Raw genomic sequence first — 6,488 nt, 5'->3', positions numbered from 1 at the left:
ATTAATATGCAAGTTTTTATTTTTATTATACTTATTAATAATTAAACAATAATTACTCTTGCATTCTTTATGAAGTTAGGATTTGAAATAGGCCTACACTTTTTTATTTTATTTTCCAGACATTAAGTGTATTTGTACAAAGTATCAGATCGGTATTGCCGATACCAGCCTGAATTTTACTCTGTATCAAATTGGAAACGAAATCCGCGGTATTGAACATCACGACTGGGGATGGCGGTTATTCATACAAATACATTCAGATAAATGTATTATAAATTCATTGAAATAAATAAAAGTAAATGTAATGACAGCAATCTGAAAAAGAATTATCTACCTGTAAGGTTTGTTGCTCTCTTTCATTGCCACTTTCCTCACTCATTTTTACCTCTATTTCTCTAAATCGTCTTGTGTGGTGTTCCAAATTCACACCATCCACTACTCAGTCCCTCATTGTCAGTGTCATGGTAACGGTGCCAAGGGGGAAAGAGGAGGTGGGGGTTGGGGTGGGTTGTCAGGGGGGTGGGGGGTCGAAGGGTAAGCTACAGTAAAATGACAGAAAGATCAAAGCCATAACTGCCTGGGCTCAGCAGAGGAAGAGGAGAAAAGGGGGATGAGGAGGTGGAGAGGCTATTGAAAAGGTAGTAAAGAACAGAGCAAATATGGGTGAGGTAGAGGAGAAAGGAGAGGGAGAAGGGAAGAGAGAATCCGTTCAGGGAAGAAGAAGAAAAGCGTGGACAAAAGGTAAGAGAAGACATAAGGAGAGAACAAAGAGACGGCAGGAAGAAAAAAAAAAACAGATGGAAGAGAAGAGAAAAGCAGTTTAGCAGTGTTTTGGTAAGAGTGTAGTCAGAGATTACAGCCGACAGAGGAGAGGAAGATGAAAAGAGGACAGAGAGAAAGAGCACTAAAACAGAGGAGAGATGATAAAGACTGAAAAGAAAAGAGAGAAGAAAGAGAAGAAAAGAAAGGACAGTAAAAAGAAAGGAAAGAGAAAAGAAAAGAAAAGAAAAGGATAGGAAAGGAAAGGAAAGGAAAAGGAAAGAGAAGAGAAGAAAAGAAAAGAAAGGAAAGGAAAAGAATGGAAAGGAAAGAGAAAAGAAAAGAAGAAAAAAGAAGAAAGGAAAGGAAAGAGAATAGAGAATAGGGGAAAAGAAAGGACAGGAAAGGACAGGAAAGGAAAGGAAAGGAAAGGAAAGGAAAGGAAAGGAAAGGAAAGGAAAGTAAAGGAAAGGAAAGGAAAGGAAAGGAAAGGAAAGGAAAAAGAAGACCTTATTTAATGTGTTCATAGTCTGTGGAATTCCATTGGGTGTTTCTGGTTTCAGGGATGGACCCACACCCACAGTGGGCTTTCTAGGCCTGAAGGTATACTTCCTACTGGGTTGTGTGTATAAAGCTGTTTGTGACAGCGGTAAAAATCAATCCCACAGCGCTGTTACTTTGTCACATCAATAACAGTAAGAATAGGTTCAAATGGGGGAAAAAATAGAAAGACACACAGAAATTAAAATGTGGCAGCGTGTTTTTTTTCTTCACTAAAAAAGTCAAACAGAAGGGATGTTCACTCCAGTAATCCTCATGAAATCTGGTTGATGTAAATGTTACACGAGTATATTTGATAGAATGATAAAATGGAGCCAAACCTCACCAGGGAAATAAAAATATGGGTCAGATTGTGAAGGGGCTTAAGCTGACCCATGTTTACAGAAGGTCCACATGTCAGTCCTGTGACATTAGCAAATAGGGACTATCCTTAGGAGGCGGCTGAGGATGGATACTGCAGAAAAACAATAGTCCGATTAGGTTCATACTGTCTACTAGAACTTATACAGATTTCCTTTTCTTATTTGTCAGCTACAATTGAAACGGTTGTAGCCGAAACACGTTGAGGTAAAAGAATTCACTCTTTTTCCATCTGTCTGACAAATAAGAAAAGGAAGTCTGTATAAGAAGAAAATCAAGCTCTAGGAGTGGACTTCATGTCCTATTTCCAACTGTCCTATTTTAGCACCATGAACTTTCCACGACCCAAACCATTATCAAGTCGGTTTTTGTGTCTAAAGAGGCCCCATTCTCTTCACTTTACCTCCTCCCGCTTGGTAAAATTCTTCAAAAGCATGGTGTTTCTTACCATTTTTATGCCGACAACTCACAAATTTATATGCCCTTAAAACGGAAAAATCAAGGCTCCCTAATGCTTTTACTAAACTGCCTTAAATACATCAATGACTGGATGGCTTTTAACTTCCTTAATTTAAATAAGGATAAAACAGAGGTCTTCGTGTTTGGACCAAGTCGGACCCTTGATGCCTGTCCTCTGGATCTGGGTTTCTTGCAATCATTTGCTAAACCAGTTGTTACCAATCTTTGTTTTAAAATAGATACTGACTTTAAATTTAATAAACAGATAAATTCTTAGTTAAGTCCAGTTTTTATCATTTTGAGCTCCTATCTAAAATTAAACCAGTCCTATCGTTTAAAAATGTTGGTGTGTGATTCATGCTTTTATTACTAATCGTCTAGACCAGGGGTGTCAATTCATGTTAGTTCAGGGGCCACATACAACCCAATATGACCTGCAGTGGGCTGGATGATTAAAATAATATTATACTACAAAAATATCAATTTCAAAATTTGTATGTCTAATTTCTATGTTTTAGAGTGAAAAAGGTAAAATTATATTATCAAAATTTTTACATCCTTTAAAAAATGTGGAAAAACATGAACAACCATGACGAATAAGAAATTTATTAAGAAAAAAAAGTGCAATTTTAACAATTTATGCCATTATTTGGCCTCAGCTTCTCATTGTCACATGTTCATTACAACTTACAGATCACAGTGGATCTACAAATACAGAAAACATTGAATAACAGACAGAATAGTGGTACAATTACACTTAATTCTCTTAAGAAATTTCAGGTTGTTCATATTTGTTCAGGTTTTTCACATTTTTTTGTAAAAGGCTAGTCTCTAGATATTAACATTTTTGTGTAATTTTACTTTTTTTACACTAAAACAAAGAGAAAAAATTGTGGTTTTCATTATTTATAGGTTATTATGATAGTATTTTACTGGTCTGACCCACTTTAGATGGAACTGACCTAAAATTATTTCAACATCCTTGATTGTTAATATCTTCAGTGTAATTTTTGTGTTTCACTAATTCATCCCGCAGGCCAGACCAGACCCACTGGCAGTCCGGTTTTGGCCCCCGGGCTGCATGTTTGACACCCCTGGTCTAGACTACTGTAATGCGCTGTATGCTAGCATCTACCACAGGTCCCTTGCACACTTACAGTTAGTCCAAGGCTTCCTGTTGATTCTAGGATACATTTTTTTAAATTTGACTTTTTGTTTTTAAGTCCCTAAATGGTTTGGCACCTCAGTACATCTGTGACCTCTTAGAGTGCTATACTCCCTCTAGGGCACTGAGGTCTGCAGATTACCTTCTCCTCGTCGTTCCAAAAACAAGGCTAAAAACTAGAGGTGAATGAGCTTTCCCACTGCTAGCACCTACACTGTGGAATGAGTTAGCCACTCATGTCAAAGTGGCTCCTTCTCTAGAAACTTTTAAATCTCAGCTTAAAGGTCACTTTTATTTCCTAGCATGAGAAGTGTGTGGTTTTGGTTCTGTCTTCTAGTGTCATTTTGTTTTTTGTTTTTTGTTTGTATTGTACAGCACTTTGGCAACCTTGTGTTTTTAAATGTGCTCTATAAACACAGCGTATTGGATAAACTTTAATGCAGTTTCATATTCATTCATTTAACCATGGTAACAAACATCATGTAACTTTTAAATCCTTTAGTCAATTTGTTTATAATTTTCCAGTACTCCCCTAAAGTTATTATGCATCAATCACCCAATATATTGTCAAAACAAGTGTCGCCTCTGCATCCAAGTAATACAACAGTACTTTTAGTGTCTCCTCCAGGACTTTGGAGAAATTCTCTTTCTTTATTGTCTCGCCAACAGAGGAATGAGACATTTGCTCTCGCTCATTTCATTCCTCCGACTGCCCTGATCATAATTAAAGCAGAAGTTTTTAGAGCTCAGGGACAAACACAGAATTATGTATGTGAAAATGAAAACGAGTGTGGGACAAGCAGCTGTTTTCTAATGCTTTGAGGCAACAGGTCCACCACTTTTTTTTTAATTTATACAAATACTGTGTTTCCATTACATTCTTTTTCTCTCTCATTATCCGAGGTGGTTGTAACTGAATGAAAACTGATTTTATTAACATTGTCAGTTATTTTATTATCAATATTAGCACGCAGCCAAGTATTAACCCTTTAATCCCTGATGTGTCTGTGGTGAGCGTTCTGAATGTAGGATTTATTTTAAATATTCATAAAAATTCAACCTTTTGCTCAGTACAAAAATGTTCAAAACATGCTGATAGAATACTGTGTTAATTTCACAGACATCTGAGCATGCTCAGTGCACTCCTTCCTTGTTGTTTTTACCCTTGGCCCTTGCTGCAGGGTATTGTCATCACTTTGACGTCTGTCGTGGACTGAAGGCCAAGGATTTTCAAGTGCGGGCATGTTATGTTCTATTTTTACTGTTGCATGCAGTTTTGTGGTGATTTTCCTTTTTTTGTTTTTTACTGTGTTTTTACTGAGTTTTGACGGTGTAACTGCTTTATGGAGTTCAACAATGTGTCAAAAAGCAGCTGAAAGCCCAAAACAAAAACTATTGGGCCCAAATTCAAATCCTTGTTGTTGTTCAGTGTTTTCCAGTTCACAGTTCATGTTCAACATCCTAAATCTCAGTTTTAGATTTATTTATTTAGGACTACTTTATCAGTATTTTATAACTTATTTTATCTCAGGTGTTTTTTTAGTGGTGACCCTGTCATATCTCTGTTTCTCTGCTCTTTTTCTCTCTCTGGCCCTTTAACTCTGTCACACCTCTTCATCAGTCTCATTCCACTCACCTGTGAGCGCAGCTGCAGCTCATCAGGTGGGGTGTATATATTCACTGCTCTGCTCTTTGTTCACTGCCAGATTGTCTTCAGTCCTGTGTGAAACTTTCCAGCGTTGTTCCTGACTGATTATGTATTCCAGAACCTGACCGTCCCTGACCTGATCTACCTACCTGTCGCCTGATTCCCCTGCCTGATTCTGTCTGTTGGTCTGAGCCCTGGTAACCTACCTGCCTTCCATCCCTGACCACGTCTTTGACCTCCGCTCCTCTGGCTTCAACTGACTCTCCTGGTTCTGGATCTCCTGCCTGTCCCTGATGACCCCCTTTGCCTTTCCTTTGTCGGCTTTAGAGACTTTGTTTGTGACTGTGTATTGGACATTGAACACCTGTTGCTCCAGCATGGTTGAATAAAGACTATTGGTCTGCATTTGGGTTCTGATTGTATCGGTCACAGACCCTGCATCGTAATTTCATTCTGCAGTGCATCTCGGATGTGATTTTGTTGAATGACAAAAGTGCTCTGATCTGATCTCTTAATGATGTACATTCTGAGTGCCTTATTTAGTAAAAATCTGTCAAACTTCAATTCTTCTTTGTCTTTTTCTGTTAGTCCACCTTGTTTTGACCCTAAAATGCACAGTAAAACAAAACCACCGAAGAAAAGGAACACAAGCACGTACTCACAGCAGCTTTTATGACACTGAAACAGACGACAATTCACAGCAGGACCTTTACCTGGAATCATGGCTCAGGAGTTAAAGGGTTAAGTAAACCATTCATTAGACTACATTATGACTACATGTTTTCCCCTTTATACCCAGTTTACTTTTATTTCTGTCATCCTCATTCTAACCCATCAATTTTGAATGACCTGATGCAAACACAGTCTCAGCACACAGAATCCTGGAAGACTCGTGAGGCTGCCAAACGGGTAAATGCAGTGGAACAACTTGTCTGGTGAAAACCGAACAGTCTATTCAACAGGCAGAACACACCTAGTGTCACTAGTCACTTTTCCATTGACCTGCAAATTGTAAGAATATAACTTGCACATAAAATAGCCTAATGAAAAAAAATACAATTTCACCAAAACTCAAATTTTTTGATTAAAAGTTTTTGTGCTTGCAAGATGTGGTTTTTTGGGTGTCGCCACTGTCACTGGATGTTGATGGATTTTACAACAAGTGAGGAAGAAGAGTTTTAAAAGAAACATAGTGTGGTATGTGTGGACACACGAGGAAACTGAATCATTTTTTAATTTAGTACGGGATCGAGGGGTAACGAGCATTCTAGATTCAAACCAACAGAGAAGCATTTTCCAGGACCTAGAGGGTGCTATGAGAGAAATATGAATACATCTGTAAATCAACGTGATATTTATGTTCGTCGCCATTGTTTATGGAATGACTTCTTGTGACATCTCACAATAATAAATAAAAAAATCATCACATTTATGATTTAATGGAAAAAATGACATTACGTCCTTGTTTTTATGACATTTAGTAAATATCTGTAAAGTTTTGAGCATATGTCCAATGGAAAAGCGTCTAGAGTCAGA

The 6,488-nt window shown here is 37.7% G+C and overlaps 1 protein-coding gene across 1 annotated transcript in view; it reads right to left on the bottom strand.

Annotated features, from left to right (window-relative positions):
• The window catches only part of grip2b (glutamate receptor interacting protein 2b), a 388,052-nt gene that overhangs the window by 321,823 nt on the left and 59,741 nt on the right, over positions 1 to 6,488 (bottom strand). The window lies entirely within an intron of this gene.

The sequence above is a fragment of the Sphaeramia orbicularis genome, chromosome 5, assembly GCF_902148855.1.
Source record: "Sphaeramia orbicularis chromosome 5, fSphaOr1.1, whole genome shotgun sequence".
Classification (NCBI taxonomy): domain Eukaryota; kingdom Metazoa; phylum Chordata; class Actinopteri; order Kurtiformes; family Apogonidae; genus Sphaeramia; species Sphaeramia orbicularis.
The sequence above is the reverse complement of the archived record's forward strand: the minus strand, read 5'-3'. Positions and strand labels throughout refer to the sequence as shown.